Below are 15,725 nucleotides of genomic sequence, written 5' to 3' on the forward strand. Positions count from 1 at the left end.
CTAAAAAAAAAGAAGGCGGGTGGGCGCAAGAAAATTAAAGTATCCCGCAAGCAGCGTAGCCCGTTTCCTTTCGACAGGGGATCGTTAAAAAAATTCGCAACGCATTGAAGAAAAAGCAATTGTTGCACCACGATAATCCGACAACTTTAAAGCGCGGTGCGTCGGAGTTGCTTCGGGCGGGCAGAGACGCTGTCAAAAAGGCGGGCGGGCGTAAAAAAATTAAGGTGCCCCGCATTATACCGTTCGAATCGAAGAAGAAGAAGAAGGGGGGAATTTTACCCCTTTTACCGTTATTGGGTGCCCTCGGGGCTTTGGGTTCGCTCTCGGGCGGTGCCGCTGCCATTGCCAAAACAGTCATCGATGTGCGAAACGCACGAAAGAAACTAGAGGAGGACATTCGACACGACCGCGCCATGGAAGAGATCGGGAAGACCGGTTCGGGGTTATTTTTGAAAAAGAGTCATAGCGGCGGATTCGGTCTCTACCTGAAGAAGCAAAAAAACTTCCTATAAAGCTGCCCAGAAGAGCCCTATACGATATCGATTTAGTGGCGGCGGCACGCAAGTTAAAAATACCTTATTTTAGGCGTGTCTTTATGCGAGACACCTTACCCGAACGAATCAGATCGAAAGAGTGTGGTATAGTTAATTTGGACTTGAGTCGAAATCGAGGAACTCACTGGGTAGCCTACAAGAAGATGGGGACGGATGTCGACTATTTCGACAGTTTCGGTAACCTAAAACCGCCCGTCGAATTGGTTAAATACTTCGGCGGTAATGGCGTCAACATCTACGACCGATATCAAAAATTTACACAGTACAATTGCGGCCATTTATGCTTGCAATTTCTCTATAAAAGCGAGGGAGCGCGCGCCTTTCCCCAAAAGAGAACATGTCCGTCATCTTTACGTTGAAGGGACACAGTTCGGTTTTGTCCATCGACTTTGTCAATCCGCTGCATTTGGACGAAGGCGTAGAGTACGGTTTGGCTCTGATTGGATTCCACTCGTACAACAACATCCCCAACATTGAGAACGGCTCGAATAAGTTGTATTATTTCGACGAGGACAACCACGAGAACGTAATTAACATTCCAACCGGGTCGTACGAAATTAGTGACATTAACGAGCATCTACCGAAAAAACATCCGGTCGACAAGAATGCAAAGTTAAAAGAAGAGATCTCGATCAAGCCCAACAACAATACGATAAAATGTGAAATCTATAGCGACACGTACGGGATAAACTTTAAAGATCACGACGACAGTATCGGAAAACTGTTGGGTTTTTCGCGGAAAATTCTGGAACCCCGCAGCGTGCACTGTTCCGATTTGCCTGTGGACATAATAAAAGTGAGAACCATACATATAGATAGCAACATAACGTCCGGAGCGTTCTACAACGACAGACCTTCGCACACAATTTACGAATTTGCCTTGTCCGTGGATCCGGGGTACGCGATCGACGAAACCCCGAAATACCTAACTTACTTGCCGGTAAACAAGCGAGAAATCTACAACATTACGCTACACGTTCTGGATCAAAATTTCGAGCCGGTCAATTTCCGAGGCGAGGAAATCATCGTCAGATTGGAGTTGAAAAAGCTATCATAAATGTTGATTTTTAACGAGGTCGTCGAAAATAAAGGTCCTAACAAACCGTCGGTAGAGTCAGTCACGAGACCGAGGGGTACCTGTAAAGGACGCCTTACACCGACGAACAAGCAATTTCTTCGTTCGCTGGGCTACGATGTTATCCAATCAAATTTTCGACATACACAGAAAACCAAAATATGACGAGTCGATTCAGCGCGTGGAAAGTCGCACTTATCACCCGTTTGTGAAATCATTTCTCAACAATGACACAATCGAGATAACGATCAATCAAGGAGATGCGTGGTTGCTTATGCACGACGCGAAGGATTCGAAGCATTTAGACGTCGCCGGCTGGAATTTCCCGCAACGAGCTATTCTCGACAAGGACGGATCTTTCAGCATGCGGATCCCATTGCGTCATTTTTTGAACATTTTCAAAGATTATAATATGATAACGTGCGGAAAACAAACCGTAAGATTGGTACGGGCGAGACATGACAAAAATTGTATGGTGATTACTCCGAAGCCCGGCACCGCCGCCGTCATTTCCAGCGAGGCGACCACGGCGGAATTAAAAATTGATATCGTCGATCTCAGAGTCAAACATATATTTCCAAATGACGAAATCAAATTGCAATTGTTGCAATCGATTCGAGCGGATCAGCCCATTCTGATACCATACCGAAGATGGGAACTGCACGAACATCCAGCCCTGACCGCGGGCGCTGTCAAAGAAATTTGGTCAGAAAAACGTGCGCGGCGGTTGAGAGTCCCCGCTATGTGATCGTCGCGTTTCAAACAAATCGTAAAGATAATGAAAATAAAGACGCCACTTATTTCGATCACATCGATATTACGGATATACGACTAACGCTAAACGGAGAATATTACCCTCACGAACGCTCGCGCCTCGACTTTGACAAGAACGATTTTGTGGAGGCGCATCACAATTACACGGATTTCTATCCTAGTTATAAGGGATGCGAGGAGAGACGCGCCCTGCTCAACTACGAAACGTTCAAAAGTCGAGCCGTATTCGTCATCGATTGTTCTAGAAGAAACTACAGTCTGAAATCCAGCACGGTCGACGTTAAGTTAGATATCGAGGCTAAAAACGGATTTCCTGCAAATACGCGCGCCTATTGCGTCATCATTCACAATTGCATCGTGGAACACCGGCCGCTTAGCGAAATTGTCCGAACGTTGTCGTAATAATAAATTTGATCGAGCGGCGCCAGTTCGTGGTACAAAGTTTGTGAAGTCAAAACATTTTGTGGTAAACATGCGGTTCGTGGTGGTCGACATGCAGGGATTCCAGCTGCAAGACGGCGGCGAGGGCTTCGTCGTCAAGGAGTTGGCGGCATGTAATGGCAGTCAAAGCTGCCATTTCATTTTCAAGCCGCCAAAGGAATATGGGCGGCTGTCCTCCGCCGACATGCGGGGGGTGCAGTGGTTGGAGGATCGCCTCCATGGATTGATATACAGCGGGGGATTTGTCGACTATGCGAGGGTGGACGACGTGATAAATCATATTAACGCACAGGCCGACGTCATTTACGTGAGGGGACAGGTAAAGGCGGACTTACTGGCCAAGAGGCTGGAGTCGTCGTCGGCGTGGAAGCCCACCATCATTAACGTGGAACAGTTTGACGACGGCGAGCCACGACGACGAGACGGCCACGCCGCAACTGTACCTCCGCCGCCGCCGCCGCAAAAGTTTGAGAAAAAAGAGAGACCGAACTGGGCGGAGGACGACGAATGTGCGCCCTAAATAATATTTTCGAATTATATTCATGGGTATAGGCCAGTATACCCATTATTGTATAAAAAAAATTAATTTTTTTTTTCAAAAAAAACTTTATCGTTTTATTTTGATCTGCGCAACATGTATTATAAAAAAAAATACACGTAAATATGAATAAAAAATCATCTCCCACGTCCCCTCTATAAAAACGCTAGTTATGATCCGCGTATATTTAGTACTGCAGTTACTTTGTTCGAGAGCGGGAGAGACTTAAATTTACTTTTTTTTTTCGATATTTTTTTAAAAATAACACTTTTTGATTAAAAAATTGTATCCATTTTCGATATTCTTTTTTTTTTTTTTAATTAACTTACCAACTTCGTTAATTTTGACTAGCATTTTGTCACTCAACTCGCCCGATTTGTGCGGTTACCCCCCTAGGTTAAAGTTAAAGATTTTTTTTTTTACAGATAACTATTCTAATAATTCCCGACGAATTTTATGATTAACGAGGATTGGATCTGTGTGAAATGCAAAACATTTTTTTCGATACTATGTTTTTTTATTTTTCAAAAAATCTAAATATGAACTACAACTGTTGTTGGTATCCCACTCATCATCATCTGCTGTTGTGACTGGTCCCGTCCAATTTGTTGTCGTTTGATATGAACTACAACTGTTGTTGGTATCCCACTCATCATCATCTGCTGTTGTGACTGGTCCCGTCCAATTTGTTGTCGTTTGTTGCTGTTTTTTTTGTTGCCTTTGAGCTTGCAAGGCGTACCACTGCCGGTCCTCTTCAATTTTTTCATTAAATCTTGCTACGTGTTGATTTAGCTGTTGCTCCTTCCACGCCGGCCACTCTTGGGGGTGTTTCTTCCAGACGTGATTTGTGAGGCGCCGCTTAAGCAACAGGTGTGATTCGTCGATGGGACAGAGAATTAAATCTTTTGAAAAGAAGAAAAAAAAAATAAAAAATTAAAAAAAAATAAAATTCTTCAAAAACTTACCAGCAGCGGAGTAGCAGCAATAAGAACCTTCTTTATTCATTGACATATTGAAGTTGTTCGAAGAAGTGTTTTCGGAGTACGAGTATACACACAATGTTTCGCCACGAATTGCGCCGCTCGATCAAATTTGCCTCGTATTTATTATGACAACGTTCGGACAACTTCGCTAAGCGGCCGGTGTTCCACGATGCAATCGTGAATCATGACGCAATAGGCACGCGTAATTGCAGGAAATATGTGACACAAATTACGAGTGCAACGAATTTTTTTTATAAATTGATCAACGCAGGACCCGTGGATTTCAGTCTATTAGGCATCAATTGTCCACGCGAGAAATTTTTTAAATAAATTGATCAACGCAGGACCCGTGGATTTCAGTCTATTAGGCATCAATTGTCCACGCGAGAGCGTGTTTCAACAGATTAAAAATTTGTTAATGAAACTGACGACTAGGGGGTGACCACGATGGATAAAATACTGTTGAGCCATCCGACGAACTTGAACAGCGAAGACCTGAAAGTGCTGCCGGCACAATACCTCAAAGAACGGGTGAGACCCTACGAATTGTTAAATATGTGGCACAAATTACCGGGAAAACATCGATGTAATTTTGAACTACAAACTCATCTGCCGTGTTTTGTGCATTACAACCGGCCTGACAGCAGAACCCATATCGACGGACCGGCTCCCTCGCAAAATCGGTGTTTTCATTGTTTGAGCGCTATAAAAAAGCGCTGACGACGTGGTGATCAGTGTCATTCGAGAACGCGATGGCTACGCTAAACGCCAAGTTTATTTTGTTGTCCACATTAGTGCAAAATATGTTTTATATTCACAAACCCAGCGGGGTAATTGAAGCATATGTGTGTTTCAAAAACGTCGATAATCGTAATTTTTTGTGTTAATGGCCGGACACCTGGACGCCGATGCATCTGGCGGCGACGGACGGCAACCTGTTTGAGACTAAACTGCCAATGAGTGCGGTGCACCAAAATTATAAAGCTCGTTTGGTTTTCTCCGATCGCAGTTACGGAGATCAGGGAGAATGGCAAAGCATCGTAAGCAGTAGCAGCAGCAGCAGCAATGACTCTTTAAACCAAAACAAATCCAGAAGACTCCAAGGCAGTGGTGACGACGACGACAAGCACTTTTCTCCGAATCAAAAACAAACTATTTTCATTTTGTTATACCTGATCGCGTCCAGTTCGCTACTTTTGCTATGAAAGTGTTTGGTCAAGATAACTAAAACTCAATGTGCCGTCCAATTTCGACGATAGGAGGGGGATGAAATGTATAAATACTGTGTAGGAGTTATAAAAACAATGTAAGTTTTGTGTGTGTGTTAGTTGACTGAACAACAACAACAACAACAACGATGGGTGGTGATTGGGATGCAACATTTAATAATCACAGAAGAATTACGCCTACGCGTATTCCGGATACTACAGTAACCATCGATGAACATATATATGTCGAGATGGATTGCGCCCAAGTATGCCTGTATGTTAATGGACAGCAGCGACTAGACTTTACCCACGAGGCATTTTTGGAGTTTTTATATTTTATTGACGAGGAAATCGGAAATCTAAAATGGAACGACGTCATCTTCCCCCTAGGAGATTGCATGCTAGCGACTTATTGGCACGAAGAAGAACGGTGTGACTTAACGCTGAAAAAATTCAATCCGTTAATCGAAATATACCTTGAGCGCGAGGAAATAGAAAAACTCGTGTCTCATAAAATGAACTTGTTCAATGCTTTAGAGTCTTTCCACTATATACGTCTCGGTCAATAAAATATACATATTCTACTTATTGTTTTTTTTTTTTAATTTCTAATCAGTTTCTGACGGAAACACGCGCGCGCGGGTGTACTCATCCGGCCACGTTATGTGTGGAAAATTAAAAATAAAATGCAATTTCCGGCAGCGAAAGAAACACATGCGGTAATAATATCAACGTTTCGTATTTCCTGTGTCGCAGGATGTGTGGATTACTAATCGGACCGAGTGGCTCATTAATTTGTTTTAAGCATTTTTTTGCGGCGAAGGCAGGCGACGCGATGATCTCACCCGCTGCCACGCGGCGGTCGCAAGCCATGATGTCACCCAACCGACGAGTTTCAACTCGCAAAAACTCGTCGGCTGGGTGACGGCGCTCCTTGAACCATTTCTGCGAATAAGCAATGTCGTGGGCCTTACACGCCGCGTCCAAAGGATTCACGAAATATGTTGTGTATATATATATATATATATATATATATATATATATATATATATATATATATATATATATATATATATATATATATATATATATATATATATATATTTATATATATAAATAAAATAAAAGCAAACACGGAAAACTGTTACTCAACTCCTTTAGGGCGGTGTTTTGTGGACCGAGCGGGTGCGGTAAAACTAACGCCATGTTGACGCTACTCTTCAGCCCCAATGGAGCGCGTTTCGAGAACGTTTACGTCTACTCAAAGTCGCTGTATCAACCCAAATACCAACTACTGTCTCGCGTAATGAAGCAATGAAGCAAACCAAAGGACTTGGATACTTTCCTTACAGGGATAGCGACGAGATAATCGACCCCACCGAAGCGAAAGAGAATTCCGTGTTCATTTTCGACGACGTGTCGTGTGACAAACAAAATAAAATTCGCGAATATTTCTCAATGTGTCGACACAAGTCCATCGACGCGGCCTATCTCTGCCAGACGTACTCCAAAATACCCAAGCAACTGATACGGGACAATTGCAACGTTATAGTACTGTTTAAACAGGATGACGTGAATTTACACCACGTTTACGATGAGCACGTCTCGCCCGACGTTTCGTACGACGCTTTCAAAAATATCTGTTCCGCCTGTTGGCAGGACAAGTACGGAAGCCTCGTAATTGTCAAAGATTTTGAATTGAAAAACGGCCGTTACCGCAAGGGTTTTGACAAGTATATAAAAGTGGATGACAAGTGATCGTCGGAAACACACATTGTCATGAAGGCGGCGCCCGTTGACATCGCCGACGCGGCGCTTAAACGGAAAGTAAACGACCTGTCCAAGTCAATTAGGAAAAAGTACTTGGCTCTAAAATTGGGCAAGAGCGAGGAGGAGGCGTCCATTCGGAAACTTTTTAAACCCGTCAGCGAGCCGCTCGAGCGTATTGCGAAAATAAAACCCCTCCAACCGGCGTTGTTAAAAGTAAAAAGCGAACATACCGGCCTCAAGCAAGAACCGAAAGCGGAAATCAAAAAAACGACAAAGTGTCGTTTTTGCCGTTGGAGGAGATTCGGGAAACGGTGACATCCTCGGCTGCCGATCGTAGTGTAGTGATGCAAGATATTCAGCAGGAGGAAGGGGAGGAGGATGAAGTGTTTGACACCTCGAATGTGGCTAACGAGTCCTTTCGATCCTATCTGGATCAATATCCTGAGATTTCCCATCCTTATATTCAAAATTTATGGGCGAAATCGGCCGACGCGGACATCGTTTATGGCCCCGTTTATGACTCGATCTCATCGAAATGGGTTCTCGGCAATAAGTGGATGGATTTTCATCGAAGATCCGGCGACATTATTGTGGACGGCACGCGTTACCCCGGCATTCTCGGCCTATATAATTTGGTGTTTTTGAAAAACCCCCAGACATACACCGAAAACGATTTGGCAGAATATAAAAAAATTATGGATGTCACGGGGGTACATGGGGACTCGCGCGGGCGTCTAAAAGGCGTGTCGACGGTGCCCAAGTACATTCAGGTCATTCGACCGTTAGTAAAACCGCGTCCTTATTCGTACAGTGGACAAGGTTATAGTATGCGCTATAATAACGCGCCTATGGAATACGTGTACTGGGATGACGTCAACGAACTTGTTGAGGGCCTAAAATTACTGGTCGCGTCGAAACACGCAGGGAACACGTCCGCGGACAACGAAATTCTCTCTATCGTCGAAGAGTTAAAAGAAGCCGGTATAATACGTTAGTTTAATAATAAGTCTGGACAAGTTTGGACGTTCCAGCGGTGTCCGCTCGAAGCGAACTACCGTGATAAAGAGCTCCGCCTTCGATTATACCGCGGAGGGAAACGTCGATATGAACCATTTAAGAATTTGCAATGTCCAAACGCCTAGCGAAAACTACGACGCGGCCACCAAAAAGTACGTGGACGATGAAGTGGACGAGGCGCTTACGAAAAGGCTACGATCCAAGGACGTCATCGCATCACCACCGCTGCTAGCCCCAGAAGAACAAGCGTTCGAAAAACACGCTTTAGCGGTGGAGCGACTCTCGCGGCAAAACAGGGACATTACCCTGGCGTTGGAAGCAAACAAGAGTAGATTCGCACGTTTAGAGCAACAAGTCGGAACGTTTCGAGGTGAATTTCTAAAGTTTCGCCGCGACCTTGATCGCAAACTAGGCGAGAGATGCACAAAGCAAGAGTTGGAAAATCCCGCGTTAGTGACGGAACGGAGATTCGACGAGATTGTTCCCGAGGTGAATCGACTCTCCCGGGAAAATAAAGATATAACGAGGGCGTTGGAATTAAAGATTCTCAATCACCCGCCGCAGCAACAGTCGTATCGGCCCAAAAAAAGAGCAGCAGACCAAATTGACGAATGAGTAGTAAAGAAAAGATACAACTCGTGCGGGAACTGCACAGGCCGGCACGTAGAAATTATGCGCGTCGCAGAACTATAATACGAGGGTTGGATGATTTGTGACAGGCCGATTTGGCCCAGCTCGATCGATATGCGAAACAAAATAAAAACTTTAAATTTATATTGGTTGTTATCGATTGTTTTTCAAAATATGTGTGGTGCGAACCGTTAAAAAGAAAAACGGGTAGTGATGTGACCAAGGCCTTCGCCAAAATTCTAAAAGAGGCACGGGATCGACACCCAAAAAACCTGCAAACGGATCTGGGCAAGGAATTTTATAATGGCAATTTTGAGAAGCTCATGACCAAGCACGAAATAAATCATTATAGTACGTACAGTAAGAAAAAGGCTGCGATAGTCGAACGGGTAATAAGGACGCTCAAAGAAAAATTGCATCGGTATTTCTCGTTAAACGGAACCTACCGCTGGACACACGTGCTGCCCTCTGTCGTTCAACAATACAACAACAAGAAACACAGAACGACGGGAATGAAACCTAATGCGGTGAATAAAAGTAACGCCGATTCACTTTTGAAGAGCGCTTTCAGTCACCTGAAAATATTCGGAGCTAGGAAATTGAAAGTGGGTGACGTGGTTAGAAATAGTAAAGCCAAACACGTGTTTAACAAAGGATACACGCCGAATTGGACCACCGAACTATTTAAAGTGGTCAAAGTGCAGATCACGAACCCGGTGACGTATCTTCTCGAAGATATGAACGGTAAACCTATAATGGGAGGATTTTACGAAGAAGAATTGCAAAAAACGGCCAATCCTGACGTCTATCTCGATGAAAAGGTTCTGCGCAGGCGCGGTAAAAAAGTTTTGATACGCTGGTTGGGATTGGACAAGTCGCACGATTCGTGGATTGACGACGCGAATGTATTATAAGTCTCAGTGTCGATGTAACAGTCGTGTCGGGCGCGCATCATGGAGCAGCAGCAAATATCGCTCCCCCCCCCCCCCCTTCCGAAGAGTTGTACGAATTTTTAACGAGCTACGACATACATTATACGCCGCCACCACCACCACCGGAAGTGCAACAACAATAAGTAAGACAACCGTCAAAACGGCGTCGTAGTGCGACGACGCCCCCAAAGCCCCACAAAAAAAAGAAAAAGCGAAGAAACGGTTCAGCAGCAGCAGCAGCAGCAGCATACCGGCTCATCCTCCTCCTCCTTCGGTTGGTTCGATACGTTTATCGACGACGAAGAAAGAAGGGTGGTATGCGAAGCGTTCCAGTTGAAAATGGTTTTAGAGTCGCAGCTGGTGCGAAACGAGGACCGGATCAAAGAGACTGAAACTAAAATTGCCCTGCTGCAGAGCGAGTTACAAGTAGCGCGCCTTCACTCCGACGAATGCAGAAAAAAACTTAAACATTTTGCAAGTTTAGCGTCCTCTCTGCCCGCATCAATCCCATAGTTTTTTTTTTATTTTTAAAATATTGTCGATGTTGATGTAAATAAAAAAAAATCTTTAGTGTTTTTTTTATTTAGACACACAAACACTCCTCCAAACAACAACAAGAACAAAACCTGTTGAATCGGAAGTGAAAAAAAAAAGTTACATATACATTTTTTTTTACATTAGAATAAAAAAAAGACCAACATAAGCCTATTTTTTTTACAAATATTTTTTATTATTAGGTCGCAATGAATATGTTAAAACAAATCAATTATCGCCATTAAATTATTATATATTCTGGTGTGATCATCGTTTTCTGAGGGATTCTAAAAAAGACTAACATAAGCCTAATTTTTTACAAATATTTTTATTATTATTAGGTCGCAATGAATATGTTAAAACAAATCAATTATCGCCATTAAATTATTATATATTCTGGTGTGATCATCGTTTTCTTCGGGTTCTAATTCAAAGTGTATTTCGGAATAGCAACTTTCACACCAACTCCTCTGACTCTGGTATACCATATACAGGGTTTTTCACTTAAAACTCCGCACGCCAATAAGTCCAAAACGAAAAGAAATATTTAATTTATCTAAAAAGTAGTCAAAGTGTGGGGTCAAGTAGATATTTCCTAAAGTTTAAAAAATTCGACGCCTGCAAAGAGCTGGGCGTCGCGACGCGTCGAAAAATTATTCGATTGCAGAGACTTTGGAAATACGCGCATACAAAAGTACATATTATTTAAAAACTTTTTTGTTATTTACTCAAACTTATTTACTTTACCCGTTTCTAAGTTATACCGATTTAAAGTAAACATTTCTTGATTAATAAAAAATGTGATTAGCGCTTATTTTTACAAGTATGCCATGAATGTTAGCTACTATTGCAACCATTGTTATCGCAGTTGTTTTAAGTGCAATTACAAACGTAAGTTGTTATTGCTGTATCAAAAAATTGTCACATTTTGACACAAGAAATATCCAAATTTGTTCGGTTTAAAAAAAACTAAGAATTATTATGTGAAAATAGTGCAATTTAGCAATGAGGAAAAAGTAGACATGTTACTGGTATTTGGACAATGCAGATGCAATTGTAGAGAAGCAAAAAGAGTTTACGCACGGCGTTATCCGCATAGAAGAGTCTCCGATGCAAAAACCTTTTCAAGTTTATGTAAAAACTTAAGAGAATATGGCAGCTCCATAAAACCTAAAAGAGATAGAAACAGGGCGGCTACAAATGATGAAAATACTGCTGCTGTAATTCAGCAGGTTGATAATAACCCCAAGATATCCCTATCAGAGATAAAAGAAAATACGGGTGTTACCATAAGTTCTTCGTGGAGAATTCTACATAGAAACTCTTTTCACCCGTACAAAAGTAAACTAGTTCATAAAGTAGAACCAGGCGATTATGCTAGAAGAATGTATTCTTAGCAACATTGTCCGATTTGTATAGCCAAGATGCAAATTTTCTCTCGAAAATTTTATGGAGCGACGAAAGTCGATTTCAAAATAATGGAATCGTTAATAGACACAACTGTCGTTTTTGATCCGAAAACCATCCTCGTTGGATTACAGAAAGAGGTAACCCACGAATTTTTAGTATCAATGTTTGGTGCGGCATATTAAATGGATTCCTTAGTGGACCTTACTTTTACGAAGGAACTTTAAATGCAGATCGCTATTTAAGATTTCTTCAAACTACACTTCCGGAACTATTAGAAGAAGTGCCTCTTGACACTAGAATGAATATGTGGCTACAGCAGGATGGAGCGCCTGCACATAATGCTCAAATAGTAACGAGGTATTTGAACCGAGAATATCCCAATAGATGGTTTGGTACTAATGGACCGGTAAGGTGGCCGGCGAGGTCCCCGGACATTACACCACCAGATTATTTTCTTTGGGGCTACCTAAAAAACGTTATCTATGAAGAACCTATCGAAGATTTGGCTGATCTCATTAACAAAATTAGTGCAGCGTGTGCCGCTATCACAAGAAGGATTCTCCTACAAGTGACCCAATCTCATCTGTTAAAAGTTTTTGATAGTTGTGTTCGAGCAGAACAAAATTTTTGAAGTGTCTTATTATGTAGTTAATTGCAATAATAATTTTGGTTATTAACTTGTAGGTATTTTACTGTTTTTTCATTTATTTATCATATTATCAGAAATAAATCGATAAAAAATAATAAATAAAATCATACTAAAATAGTTGAAATCTATTGTTTGTAATTGCACTTAAAACAACTGCGATAACAATGGTTGCCATAGGAACTAACATTCATGGCATACTTGTAAAAATAAGCGTTAATCACATTTTTTATTAATCAAGAAATGTTTACTTTAAATCGGTATAACTTAGAAACGGGTAAAGTAAATAAGTTTGAGTAAATAACAAAAAAGTTTTTAAATAATATGTACTTTTGTATGCGCGTATTTCCAAAGTCTCTGCAATCGAATAATTTTTCGACGCGTCGCGACGCCCAGCTTTTTGCAGGCGTCGAATTTTTTAAACCTTAGGAAATATCTACTTGACCCCACACTTTGACTACGTTTTACATAAATTAAATATTTCTTTTCGTTTTGGAGTTATTGGCGTGCGGAGTTTTAAGTGAAAAACCCTGTATATTAATGCACAGGCTTCGACGGTAGGTATGTGTCGATAATCGCAAAAATCAAATTTGATTTTTGATTTTTTTTCAAAAGTTATAAAAGCGTCTTTGCAAGATTCACAAACCATCAACAGAAATGTTCGGGTCATTACTATATAGTGTTTTTCCCATAAATAATAGCTATAATGCTCAAAAGGATGGTCTGTATACCTTGGCCATACTAAAATGGCATTTCGATGTGCCAACGATACTTTCTTTTGACGGGTTATCAAACTCAAATCTGGTGGAGGTGGTCGTTCACATTTGACAGCGAGTGCATTAATATATTTCCGCCTATATTCGGGATATTTTTCCATTATCTGTAGCGTTAGCGTCCTCGGTAAGGTCGTTTCAAGCAGAGAAAATGTGCAACAGAATGAACGTTTTCACTAATTGACTTTATACATAGATCTTTCAACGACAACAATTCGGCCATTGTCTACAACAGAGAAAAAAAAATTACAGTGCCTTGTAATGTCCCCACGGAAGAGTATCAAACGTGTTTGCTATAAGATATCTTTTGTCGTCATACGGACTTAGCGCCACTTTAGTTTGTTCGATACTAAACACCTCGTGCGTATAAGAACGAATGGTTCGTTGAGTAGCATGTTTTTCTTTTAAATTTTTCAAGCAATCAACAAAATCTTCAAAAGTTATTTAATTTTTAACAATCTGGTAGTTTACACCCTTTGATTTTTTTACAGTTTTTCCGTTTAAGATTTTATAAGTGTACATTTTCGATCTTAGTCCGGCATAGTGTGAAATTATTGAACCGTTGGCCTCGTCCTTCATTAGACCCAGTACTTTCTTATTGACGCGAGGCATATTGTATGGATTATCAATGGGATAGTCGGACGTGTCGAATTTGCTTAAATTGGACTTAATAATCTCTTCGTATACATCATCACAATGGATGTTGTAAATGAAACTGTCCGTGTCCATATACTGAATTTTACATTTCTCCGGACCTAACTTGGGTAGCATGTAATCGTAATGAAACGAATACATGATAATTTTAGATAGATCCAGAATTGACATTCCAATGTAAAGGGGTTTGTTAAAAATAAGTTCCGATTTTTTCAGTTCACCAACATTAGATTATCATCTAGTACAGTTCTATTGTGAAATCGGGGACTAGCAATTAAATTTTTAGCGCCGTAACGACCCTCCCACTTTCTAACAAATTTTACGACTTACGTATGTTTTCCATAGTTTTTCCGAACACCGCGTTGTTAAATAATTTAAAAAGATTTTTACCAAAAGTGGTAGTGGCTTGCGTCCGTAAGTGATTATTTAGATCGATATATTCTTTTAGCCAAGAAGATTGTCTAAATTTTAATACTCTGTGTATTTTAGTAAGAACGAGTCCGTGTTTTAAAGCTTGCTTTAAATTTCGATAGTGTATAACGTAATTGGTTTTATTAAAAAGGGTTGCCATCAATTATGGTAATTTTGAATTGGGAGGCACGCGAGGCTCGGCACAAAATGGGAAATCTTTATGTAGATGGGGTAAACTCTGAAGGTATTGCAAATCTACCTCCAAAATATAGCCTACCCCGCCCGTTTCTGGAACATTATTAATGCTAAGGGAGGCAATTTCTTCCCGAGTCAACCATGTGAATCCGCCGTAGGGAAGAGGCTCTGACATAGCCTTGCCGTAAAAATTGTTAACGTCAAAAAATGTGAGATAATTTGATTGCTTTGATGGGTCGTAATTGGAGATGTACTTGTTGTTTGCCTCAACGTACCTGCCAACGCACACCGAAATCGCACCCCGTATACCCTGTTCGATAAACATAATCTGATCAATGTCACGCATCAGTTCTAAACGACATTTTGGGAATCTAAGCATACAGTCCCACGTATATCCGGGTATACTAAAATACCATGCCGGGTCCAAAATATGCGTCACCATACAATTTTTTCGAAAATTTTCAAATATGTCGGCCAAAAGAATAACGTCCGTTTTCAAATATAAATCCGAATATACGCCCAAGTTTTTAATTTCAAACGCGGACCAGACTTTTTGCGCATGAGCATACTTTTCTTCACTAATGTCGGACTCATTTAATTTATTGTAAAAAGCATCGATGGGCGGTAAACTCGTTTCGTTTAATTTGTCGTAGTCGTCTATGTAATCATAACAAAATACACCCTTTTGCGACAATAAATTTAGTTTTGATTCGTCTTGAACGTGAGAAAATTCCTTTTTTAATATGTAAAGTTCATTTTTGTCGACGCTGTTTACCAAATTGTCTAGAGACGCCCCCAAAAATCTAAACGAATCTATAAATCGAAACTTTAGCTTATATACGGGCTCGTAATAGGTAAAAGATATGTATTTTTCCTTGTTGACCGGAACCAAACTTAAAGACCCTTTATTGCCCAAGGCCCTAAGGATAAAATGGGCGTCGTACCCTGAGAGATTCTGGAATACTACGGGCACTATGAACAATTTTCTAAAATTTAAATTACAAGCCTGATGGGCGAAATTTCTGAATTTTCCGGTAAAATGGTCGTGGTCGCGGACAATGACGTCTTTCGGTGAGAAAGGCTCTTCGCAAATATGACAATGCGTCGAAACTTGAGAGAAAGTAATTGACCCTTCCATGGGTACGATATCAATAAATTTCGATTGGACAAATTACGATAA

The sequence above is a fragment of the Cylas formicarius genome, unplaced genomic scaffold (genome assembly GCF_029955315.1).
Source record: "Cylas formicarius isolate icCylForm1 unplaced genomic scaffold, icCylForm1.1 PGA_scaffold_6__28_contigs__length_40554024, whole genome shotgun sequence".
Classification (NCBI taxonomy): domain Eukaryota; kingdom Metazoa; phylum Arthropoda; class Insecta; order Coleoptera; family Brentidae; genus Cylas; species Cylas formicarius.